This window comes from Trachemys scripta, chromosome 3 (genome assembly GCF_013100865.1).
Source record: "Trachemys scripta elegans isolate TJP31775 chromosome 3, CAS_Tse_1.0, whole genome shotgun sequence".
Classification (NCBI taxonomy): Eukaryota; Metazoa; Chordata; order Testudines; family Emydidae; genus Trachemys; species Trachemys scripta.
The window spans coordinates 89,298,402-89,310,604 of NC_048300.1; the positions used below are offsets into that span (position 1 = coordinate 89,298,402).

Consider the following 12,203-nt stretch of genomic DNA (forward strand, 5'->3'; position numbering starts at 1 on the left):
CTTTGTATTAGACAAACCTTATTTTTCAGTGGAATCATCAGGTCCTATTGGGTGCCATTATGACTTTAATGTTTTATAAAGAAATAAGAATGACAGAGTCTAAACAGAGTTGTGTGTCCATTTGTGTTCCTCTGGTACAGGTTAAAATAACCAATTAAATACTTTTTTTTGAGAGGTTGGAGAGATTAAAAAGCCAAAATATTCTCCAGATGATCAAATATTGAGAGCAAATCTTTTGTTGAAATATTGAACCAGTTGGAAGATCTTACAATATTGGATCTGAGAATGCTATATAATCACGCTATGTAATCAGACTCCACCACCATCCCGACAAAGCTTTCAAACATAAGCTGTCAACCCATAAAACCCGCTCTCCAATTGTGTGAAAGTGTGTGTGCGTGTGTATATATATATATATATATACACACACACACACACACGCGTGCGCACACACACACACTTTCCAGAAAAGAACTAGAGTTGATCAAAGGTACATCTATGTCTATATCAGCAACTTACGTGAAAGTCAAGAGGCCTTCCTATGGCCAGCGCACAAGCCTAAGCAGTGTTACATAATGGCATAAGATCACTTCCACCACGTAGAAAAAATACTCTCTAGATGCAGAGATAATCTTAGCCACTATACTTTAGGTTACCAACTTCTACACATAAAGTCAAGGAGGAGGACAGAATGTGAAATGCTTATTTTAGCATGTATAACTGGCAGGAAAAGTTGAAGAACCAGTTTCTGATTGTGCAGGAAAAAAGTATCACACCTTAAAGGTTTTTCTGTTTTGTTTCATTTCATCTTCAGTTTTTTTTATTTCTCCCCAATTTGTACAACAGATTGCTGGCTTAAGTTGTTTTTGTTCCCCTATCTTACAATTCTGATAAATACCTAAAAGAACAATTATTTTAAAAGGCTACATTTTTTGGCTTGAAAGTGTATCTCAAGATTCTCTCCACCCCACCCCCACCCATACTCTAAAAAATTACACTACTGCTACTTATAAAGGACTATTCCTATAGCTAAGATTCCCTAGTCCAACAGCAGTTATTGACAATAGAGTGACACCACAAAAATTAGTTTGCAGAGCAGTAGTTTTCTGCCCCTGCTCTAATGAAAGTCTGACAAAGGGAAATATGTGAACAACCATACTGTTTTCACCCAGCCAGCTCTGTCATTTTGAGCTGTACTGCAAAAATGTTAACGAAGAAGAAATAAGATCAAGAGAAAATTTAACAAGGTTTAAAAACAAAAGCTAACAAAACTGATAGTAGTAAGTAAACCAACAATAAACTGGTCTATCCATCATAAGCATGTTTCAAGTAAAATTAAGGAACACTTAAAAGGCTAGCACTTCAATCTTGTTACCAGCAGAGGGTAACAATTAGGTTTACGGGTGACAAAGGCTGATGGCTGAATCATTATTATCTACTGTGACACACACCCCCTCCTGCTTTTTCCCCTCCCAGATTTCCACTTGTCACACAGCTCTCCTGCTGTGTAGACCAGCAGGTTCCTGTGGATTAACAGCGAGGTTTAAAATCAACAAATGGCACAAGTCCTCCATTCAGCAGCCTTCACCCTGTTACAAAGGAGCATAAAGGTGCAGGACAGCTTCACAATAGGCAAACAAATGAGCAAACCTCTGCTTTCCTTTTTGTTTAAGCACACACACAGTCACACACTATTTGTGGTCACTGCACAGGCGTCCGTAATAAACCCGGTTTAGAAAACAGTAGCAACAGTGGATTTGAACTGTGCATTCAGCATTCTATTTCCTTTTCATTCTCCCTTTACAGCCAACAAACAAGAACCACTTTAAAAAAAAAATCACTGAGGAAGATAAATGGGATATTCAATTTAGCAAACATCATCTCAGAAATAAAGTTATTCTTCATTCCAAACCGACACTGCTGCATTAGGACAATTTTCCTGGGAAATGAAAGATGTTTTATGGTTTGAAAAATCAAATAAGAGTTATTAACCCCTTATGAAATACCAAGAATGGCTGTGCCCACATGTTTGCTGGGTCTTATTTAAAAACTCATTTCCTACTAAAATTTCCTGGGGGGAGGCAACGTGTGTTTTCATGAGAAGCACAGAAGGACAAATTGAATCAGTTCTTGGTTATTCATTTGGAGACTGTCCATGGGCTGTCTTTCCAGACTGAACTGACAGCCCTGTAGTCTTAAATGCACTATTTAGCCACAGATTATCTTAACAGGTAGCAGGAGAGCAAGCTTCCCTATAATGGCCCACCAGTGCTCTTCCATTCTGATCTTGGAGAGACTAAGGGTAGGAGGAAAGACCAGCAGGTAAGACACAGAAGCGGATACTGTAGACAAACGTGCCAATTAAGATGTGGACACCTGTGCATTCTGAACAGGACTGAGACCACCTATTCATTTCATGTAAAGTCATTACACAGAAATGTCTTTTGTCACTGGCAATTTGGGAAGCAGCGACCTAGAGGTGAAAGACTATTATTGTTTGCAGTGTTGTTGTAGCCATGTTGGTCCCAGGATATCAGAGAGACAAGGTGGGTGAGGTAATATCTTTTACTGGACCAAATTCTATTGGTTGGGAGACAAACTTTCAAATTTACACAGAGCTCTTTGAAGAGCAGCTCCGTGTAAGCTCATCCAAGAAAAGGTATTACCTCATCCACCTTGTCTCTTTATGTTATTATCAGCTTTCTATGAATTTCAGACAACGTGGTCTCTTTACGTTTTTTAAAAAGTATTTGTTTTAAAGTTATGACAGTGGAAACCTGGAGAAATAATTGAATACACAAATTTACCAAGGAAAGAGCTCAATATCATTCTTTCCCTGAACAGGAGGGATGAGATCACTTTTCCCTCTTAGAGCAAAATATTTTAATGCACAGAACACACAACAATTCTACTAGGTTTCTGCAGATAAAGACATGATAAGGAAAGGTATATTCAAATAGGATAGTGTGTCATGTCACTACAGATGCATATGGAATTGTAGTTTTCATTTTCAGTTCTGAGAGTGAGGAATCTTTAAGATTCCTGATAATTTTTTCCATCTTTTCACTCACACAATTGTAGCCATTAACAACTTCAGCTTTCTAAACAAAGCTTAGGGTTTTTATTAATCACAGCAAAATATAATGGTGTAGCATGTGTGCGTGCTACAGAGAGAAGGGCTTACTTTAAAATAGCAGGCTAAAAGTTTCCATTCACTCAAACCTTTCTAATTCTGGAAGAAATCCAGTGGCTGCTACAGCGGGAACTGTCAGCAAAATCCTAAAGTAACTCTGAAAGTTGAGCTTCTCCATAAGACTTTAGGAAAGGCACCAGGCCAAGCCATCAAACTGTCAGGTGTATGCACCAAAAGTGGATGAGATTTTTCTAAAAATATATAGCTTAGTTTGTTTGTGTTGGAACTATTTTTTTTTATTAGTGAAATGCACATTATACAAGTCACATCAAAAGAGCATTTATTCAGTAAAAGGGAGATAAATGTTGAAGATGACAGAGTGAGCCTATACATATATGTGAAAAATCACACATCTGGGGATGTAGCTCAGAAAGCAGTTAATACATACAACTATTACATTTAGATAGCAATGGTACCAAAATACACTTTACTAACACAATCAGGTACAGTTGTGTACCTAGGAAGCCATCTCCCTCAACATATCGCAGTACACTAATTAAAATCTCATTCAAAGAAATTGTTTACCCCGTCCAGTAAAAGTTAGTTAATTTATATGGCCAAAAAAAACAAATACTCTCAGGGATGCATGTGCATGTGATAGATTCTCTCTCTCTCGGTTTTCTGTAAATTTATACCATTTAGTAAGATAGATCATATAGATTATTCATGTTGTCATTACTTGTCTGAAAGACCTTTGTTCCACAACAATACAGCATGAGCTCTCTCTTAGCGTATATCTGTAGAGCAAACGTTGTGTACGGGGCTAGCCTACCTGAGATAGCAGAGATATCAAAGAGCAGTGAAGACAATACAGCGCAGGCTTCAGAGCAGACTAGTATGCTGTACCCAGGAAATCTGCGCTGAGGTCTTCACTGCACTGTCTTCACTGCTACGGTTATCCACACTAGCTGAATTTAAACTAGATTAGGTAGGCTAGCCCATGCACAGCTTTTGCAGTGTAGGCATACTGTGTAGTCAGTGGAGTAAATGGATTTTAAAAAAATGAAAACATGACATTGTGTAACTGGACCTCGCTCAAAGAGATCTGTTCACACCTACATGGGACACTTTTCTTGTTTTCTGTATCTGAATTAATGCAGTACTGGTTTGCTCGAAACTTTTAGTTGTAATTCACTCCTCCCTACATAGTTCTGTAGAAGGAGAGAGAGGTTAATTATTAAACAGCTTAAATTATTTTTATTTTAAAATAATGAAAATATGGTGGAGTCATTAATCTGAGGGAAAACCTTATTAAAAGAAAAGGTGGGTCAGAAAGAAAAAGAAACATCACCTAGATTTCCTTTCCTTTCTATTGCAGTAAATTGTAGAGGGATAACTTAAAGCCACACTGATTCCTATGAAGATAAGCAGGACAGTGGCTGAATAAGAGGCCATAGAAGTGGCCACTTAAAAGAAATATTATAGAAAGCTTCCATTTTATAACCTCATTACGAACAATTTCAGTTTATGTCCTGGATTCAGTTGGCTGATCCTTAAAAGATTTCAAATGCATCTTAAAGTCTTCAATTCAACACTGATGTGCCAACAATAAAATGAAAGCAAAGGTAAAAATCTGTTTCCCGATGACCTCCAGAATGGAGGTCAGGACCCAGCGTAACAGTCAGAGGAGGAGTATACAGCTCTACTATACAGAATTATTTCACTCAGCTCTGAAGGGACTCCATGCAACAGAATCAGAGCAGGTGATATGTTAGCAGCTCATTGTGATCACTGCTTTAGATATTAATTCATAAAATTTTGTACAACAAAGCATGCAATGTTACTAGTACACATATGCAAACAGATCCCATCTCTCCATTTTCTAACTCAAGAATGACAGATTCACCTGCCAGACCCAGCTTTCACCAGAGGACTGCCAACATGTTACCACAACACCATCAGAGTAGTAGAGTGGGCAAGGCAACACTCAAAGAAAAATGCAATGCTAACACCTTTATAGTCTCAGCAAAAGGGAGTTAAAAGTAATATACCACGTGAGAATATGGAAGACAAACTAAATCCCAAATGTAGTTTATCTTTCCATTATACCACACTGATAGTATTTTACTCTTACAAACAGTTTCTGAATCTCATGCACCAAGCCAGACCACCAAGCAAGGGTGGGGAATGGGAAGAGAAAGAGAAAGGCAGAAAACTATGCTGCTACTGCAAGAATGCATTTCAAAACAGGGCAAAGTGGATTTTCCAAACTGGTGTATCAGAGGCAAAACTAACTTTAAATTACTTTCCATAATCTGGCATCCACCAATCTGGAGCAATCTCTAAAAGCACTCAGAGAACAGAAATGGTTTAAAGTCATTGATTACAGTATGACCAAATGCTATAACCTCAGAAGCAGAAGTATTCCATCTAAAGTGCTTGAGAGAGTGCCAAAATTACCAAACTGAAGCCTTCCAAAATTCTCACACAAGAACCCAGTCACTGGTCCTTTAAGGGCTCAGCCCCACCCAAGTTGATGCTGTGAGGCCAGGGTTCAGGTCATAGCCTGAAGATCACTCCTGGTCTTCATAAAATCCAACCAGTAGCCCACTTGCGCTGCACGGACTAGGTAGGCTCCTACAGGAGTCCTTGGGTCAGGGGAAAGAACCCGGATCATATATGCCTCAGGTGAATGGCTTGTAGAGTCTAATCCTGCAAGGAGCAAGCTAGAAAAGGGCAGAGATGCTTGCCTAGAATATAAGCAGATGGCCTGTGGATCGTGTGGATAGGATACTGCAGAAGACCCTAGGTCAAGGGGAAAAGGACAAGATTGATATATTGAACTAGTGTTAATTTGAAGCAATAAACTGAAGACCTCAAGAAAAAGGGACTGGAATCCTATGTCTTGAGAATTCTATGTTCTTTGGTGCACAGACCAATAAGCTGCCTACTTATGAGTCACAGAGAAGAGAGGATTGTAAGCAGGTGGGCTTTCATCATAGAGGAAAATGCCTGGTTGAGTTTGGGTAGATTGGCCTAGCATCTATCCATTGTCTAGAGTGTAAATAAAAGCTATAGTCTGCAATGTACTACATGTTGGCTACTAAAGCAGTAACTCTACTTCACCCCTCAAACATGTGTGCACCTAAAGAATTGGGTGGACCCTTCTGCTGGTTAAAGTGAGTGAACCTCTTTATAGCAAAAAAAAAAAAATGGAGACAAGAGCAGCAGCTACTGTGATGGTCAGCACTGAATTTCCTGCTTCAGCTGCACCTCAATATTCTGATGACTGAATGCTACCAGAAATTCTTTAACGTTTACATATTAACATGCTCAAACCCTGTACCATCAAACCCCCTTAAGGCATTCAGGACTTACTAGAAGAGTCAGCCAATCCTACTTCATTGGAAAATGCCTCTGTAGTAGCTGTTTTATACAAAGGGTGGGGCACTAAAATCCTCTCATCTCCTAGCTCTATTTGTTTGTTGTGCCAAATAGCAGGTGATTTTAATCAGCTAGATATTTTTCCAGGACATGGTCATTTTTCACAGAAAATTCTAGTCCATTTGTTCTACACCAGAGGTGGGCAAACTTTTTGGCCTGAGGGCCGCATCGGGTTTCAGAAATTGTATGGAGGGCTGGTTAGGGGAGGCTGTGCCTCCCCAAAGAGGCAGGCATGGCCCAGCCCCCACCCCCATCCTCCCCCCGCTTCTCACCCCCGACAAAACCCCTTCCCGGGACTCCTGCCCCATCCAACCCCCCCTATTTCCTGATAGCCCCCCCCCCAGAACCCCTGCCCCATCCACTGCCTCACTCCCTGTCCCTTGACCATCCCTGACTGTCCCCCACTGCCCCATCCAACCCCTCCTCTCATTCCTGACTGCTCCTCCCTCCCTCCGGGACCACTGCCCCATCCACCCACCCCTTCTCGCTGACCGCCCCCGGAACCCCTGCCTGCCCCCCTCCACCCCATCCAATCCCCCCTCCCCTTCCTGACTGCCCCCTGGAACTCCTTCACCCATCCAACCCCCCCCGTTCCCCGCCCTCTGACCGACCCCTGACCACCACCCCGAACTCCCCTGCCCTCTATCCAACCCCACCTACTTCCTGCCCCCTTACCACACTGCCTGGAGCACCGGTAGCTGGCGGCGCTACAGCCGCACCGCCCGACTGGAACCAGCTACGCCACCAAGCAGCACAGAGCACCAGGCTCTGCAGCTGTGCTGCCTGGCAAGAGCTCGCAGCCTGCTGCCCAGGGCATTGCGCCGGCGGCGCGGCGAGCTGAGGCTTCAGGGGAGGGAGAACAGCTCAGGGGCCGGGCAGGAGGGTCCCGCGGGCCGTAGTTTGCCCACCTCTGTTCCACACAGATACGGCCTCCAGGATCAGTTCTAAGCTAGCACTGCAGAAGCAGTTTAAAGATAAAATTTGCTCTCTTAAATTCTTATTTTGTTGCTCTATTTTTCTTTTATTCCATGGATCAAAAAGGGCAGAAATAACTAATCTGATCAGAAACAAGGCGTTTTCTCTTGGTCTTTTTTCTGTCACACCTTTCTAATGTGTGATAAAAGTAGAGAGAAGAAGTGTGCAAGTTTAGTACTCACATCAAAACATATTAGGAATGGACAGGGCTTCATTACACAGGCTGAATACACACTCGCCAAAACCTAATTTATAGACAAAAGAAGGATTTCTCAAAGGAGAGTGGTCTCTTGGCTAAATCCACAGATAAGGATTTGGAGTCTGAATGAAGAGGTGACAAAGAACTTCAAGGGGAGAGCCTGGAAGCACAAGCATAATTTTGGGGAGGGGGGAACTGTCATAATGCACATCTCATTCCAGGTGGACCATCCTGCATTTTTTAAAGGCTTCCCAGGCTTTTCCCAAAGCCCTACAAGGTTGGCAGCCTGACCACACTTTCAGTTTCTCCACCCTCTATTTCCATTTGCTGACCGTTCTTTAACGCAGACAAGTACCATACCAATACAAATTATAACCTGCCGTTTTTACACATCTAATAGGTCTACTCTCGTTTGTAACAAATCGTAATATTAAATTACTCCCTTCACATCCTCTCCCAACTCCACCCTTCAGAAAAATTTTGGAGGAAACCTTTCCTTCTCTGACACATCTGAGACTAAAAGCTAGGCTGCACTATTTTCAACAGTTCCAGCTTAAAAAAAAAAAATCAAAATATCTGAATGTGGCAGGATTAAAAACCTGCTGCTTCTTTAAGATTTCTTGCTGCATGAGCAGTGAGTTTGTGCATCTCAGTGCTCCAGACGGCAGAATCCTCTGTCAGTCTGCCAGCCACCAGCAGAAGAGTATCTCTGAAGCATGGGGCTTACTCACGTAAATGAGGTCATAGCAGTGCCCCAAGCTTACAGTCAAGCTGAAACCCTGAAGATAGCTTACTGAATAAAGAAAAAACTGCCCCAAGAGCAGCTGCTTCCTCTAGGCTAATCAAACTAGGTACCAAAGGATGGTACTTCCTCACTTGAGACTAGGAAATACTTTGTCTGCATTTTCTCAGTGGCACCTTCCTTAGTGAACTATATAGGAGAGGGAAGCCTCACTGTTGTCTAAAGCCACACTGGTGTCTAAAGGACTTCATAAAGGCTCATGAAAAGCTGCAGTTGTATTTTGGGAGGGGACCCTCCCACCAAAACAAAGTCACTGAGAATAAGGCAATTGTGAGGATTTTTGTGTCTTTACACACACAAAACAGAATGGTACAGACAACATTCAAGAAATAGCAGAGGGGAAAGCTCCCCAATTCCATTCTTTATTACTCCACAACACATCTTCTAAGGAAGTGGAATATGGTATATCCGCTACACCGTGCCAAGATAATCACTGAATAAGGCAGTGAGGTTTTCTGCAGGATTCATACAAGTCTGTGAATATATATTAGCGCTGGTCAAGAAGGCTGTTTACTGCTCAATGCTATTTGATGTAATTTAATTGGGGGGTTGGGAGGGGTCTGGTATCTCAGTTTTGGGGCCACTGAAGAAGAAAGTGCATTACCATTATCATCTCTTACGGTACAACCAATGAAGTCACACAGTTACTGCTGCATATGAATACTTTAATCCAGCCATCAACCAAGCTAGGAGATGTTTTCGTTCAGGACAGTGAAATAGAGAGCAATTAACTTAAAGAAAAAAAAATTATCCAGCTGCAGAAGCATTTTTAATACACTGTATAAATAATACCTTAAGCCAGAAAAAGCGCATTGGTTCTTTGATCTTTGAAGCTAAGGGTCTATTACAGGAGTGGGTAGGTGAGATTCTGTGGCCTAAGATGTGTAGGAGGTCAGACTAGATAATCATGATGTTCCCTTCTGGCTTTAAAGTCCATGAGTCTAAGACAGAGGTAGTCAACAGGCGGACCATGGACCAAATCCAGACTGTCACATGCTTTTGAATGGACTGTGAAATCTTTTTATTTTCTTATTATTGTTATTATTTTTGTATTATTTTCTCTGGAGTCTGGACCTTGACTACACATTGACCAAGAGATTTGGACCTTGACACAAAATAATTGATTACCCTTGGTCTACGAGTTCTTCACCACCACAACCACCACCACCACCTCCTTTATATTTTCAAAGTAAAGCATTTTAGATCATTGGGGGAAAGAGATGTCGTGTGGTGTTTGAGGACTTAAAAACAAACTAGGATCAAAATATGGACATCTTTACTGATTGTCACCGGGCCAGCATCAAAGCATGTGCTGCCACGCCCAGTCTTTTCACAGAGGTTAGCATACCAAACGGAAAAGTCTTAACTCAATCCTCGGCCCTAGGCTTCACAGCCAACACTTGCAGTGATTTCTGGCACTCTAGCTCCTAGCAGCTTCCCAGCCTAAGTCAGCTCTGTTCCCTTCCTGATGCAGCAGCCACAGGGCTGCCACCCTGAGCCTCTAGCCCCTTACTCTAGCGACCCACCACAGGAGCTACCTCCACCCCACTGTGGCTTTCCCTCCCCAGGGCTTAGTCTGTCTCAGTTCTTTCTCCTCCAACTGCCCACTAGCAGTCCCTTATATGCCCCAGGGTAGCCCAGCCGTCTTTAATTAGCTGGATAGGGCTCACCTGCTCTGGTTCCCCGGAGCTGGGCCTAGTCTATCAGCAGGGACCAGCTACCCTGTGACACTGATCCTCACGGAAGATAATCTAGGTCACAGCCTTTTCGTTAAGCAAGGGTAAAAGAATTGTTGGCTAATAAGGCAGCAGAAAACCTCCCCATCTTATAAGATGGGAAAGTATGCAAATTTGGTCTTGCAAGCTCTCTCTGTAGTTGCAAATTACTTAATTTTACAGACAGTTACTTGATTTTCTATTTGCAAATAGAAATGGTGTGTTTGGTTTTTGTTTGGTTGGTTTGTTTTGAAGGGGGGTTGAGGGAAGGGGATTGGGCAGTAAGGGGGAGAGGAGGGTGAGGAGGAGGAGGGAAAATGAAGACAGACTACATGTCATCATTCTCCCAGAGCTTGGGCTGCAGAGAACAACAAGTCGGCCACCCCTCATTCTCTACATAAAAAAAAAACACATGAAAACATTTGGTTAGTCATCTCACACTAATTTTTGTAAGCAAATTTGCTTTTGTTATTGGCCTTAATTTGCTGTTCCATTTCAATTGTTGTTGTTTAGTTCTAATTGCAACTGCTGACAAAAGAGGATTTTGGAAATGTGCTCACAAATATGTTAAACGCCACTGCAGCCGAATAGGTGGGCATACTGGGAGATAGAGATGAGTGTATCTGTAGTGTACGCTGGCTTATTACAAGTAGAACATTGTGTATTAGCAACCAAGAACCTGGTTCAAAATACAGAAAATAAACCTACAAATAAAATGTTTCACTGAATATCTTCAATTAGAAAGAAAATAAAGACAGGAAAAAATGTAGTAGTAAATCTTGTGCCAGGAAAGGTTAGCAAACAAACCCCTAACTGGGACCCTTACCTTTGAGGAAAATGAGGCAAAGTTAATTTAAAGACTTTAACAGAATATTGTGGAGTTGCAACTGGCCATAAAGTATAATTTACAAGACCATTACAATTTGAAATATATAACACATATGGTACTCAAAAAACAAAAGAAAGAAGCAGACACATTGATACTCTAAAGATTTTACTTCTTTACTATTTATTCCATGATTTTATTTTATTAGCATTTAAAATATTTAAAAAATCTGTGATTTGTGTTAAACACTCTTGTTTTAAGATGAAAATATAGAGAACTTTAGCTGTGCTCCACAATCAGATAAGTGAATCAGGACAATGGAATAAATTACTATTATATAGGCAAGCAACCTTTCAAGGCTCACTACTCTGTTTACCCTACCCTTCAAATTCTATCAATAATTAACTTAAAGTTGCTTCTTGGACATTAATGGCACTTTTAAACCAAAAAACCCACCATTGATGTCTACTGCCAGAGGAAAAAGGAGGGAAGTGGAGGGGGGAGAAGGGAAGGGAGAAGCAGGTTTGATTGGTAATCTCCTTTAAAACAAAATCATTTTTATCAGCCTACATTCCAATAGTTTTATCATCAAGTTAATTAATAGACTCCTGTGCTAATATCTAAATGCTAAGCAATTAACGGCACTGAACTATAAATGGCACTGTCTTTGCTCTTGCAGCAAAATCTTACAAAGCAAATGCAATTCTATCACTTCAGTGATTTAACACAGCCTTTGCAAGGTTAATATTCTCAAGCAGTTGCAGAATAAAGAACTGTTTTAATTAACCTTCTGTGATTTAAATACTGGGAATCAGAGTTTAGAAACGTATAACAACAATGCCATAATAACAACAACAATGCTTTGTGGATCAAATCCAAATCACCAACATGATTTGAGAACTTTAATTTACTTACCTCTGAGAAATACATTTGCACACTTTCTTAAAATTTAGGATGATCATATTTTCACTGGATTTTTCAACTTGTAACAAGGTTTTCTTCTAAGCATACCATACTAAATTCTTGATACATTTTCCATACTTTTTTAAAGGCAAGTGATCAATTGTAGTGGCCCTGGCTTTCTGCTTCAGCACACAACAGGTAGAGAG

At 41.0% G+C, this 12,203-nt stretch overlaps 1 protein-coding gene across 13 annotated transcripts in view; it reads right to left on the bottom strand.

Annotated features, from left to right (window-relative positions):
* The window catches only part of ARID1B (AT-rich interaction domain 1B), a 406,554-nt gene that overhangs the window by 280,940 nt on the left and 113,411 nt on the right, over window positions 1-12,203 (bottom strand). The gene's annotated exons all lie outside the window — the stretch shown is intronic.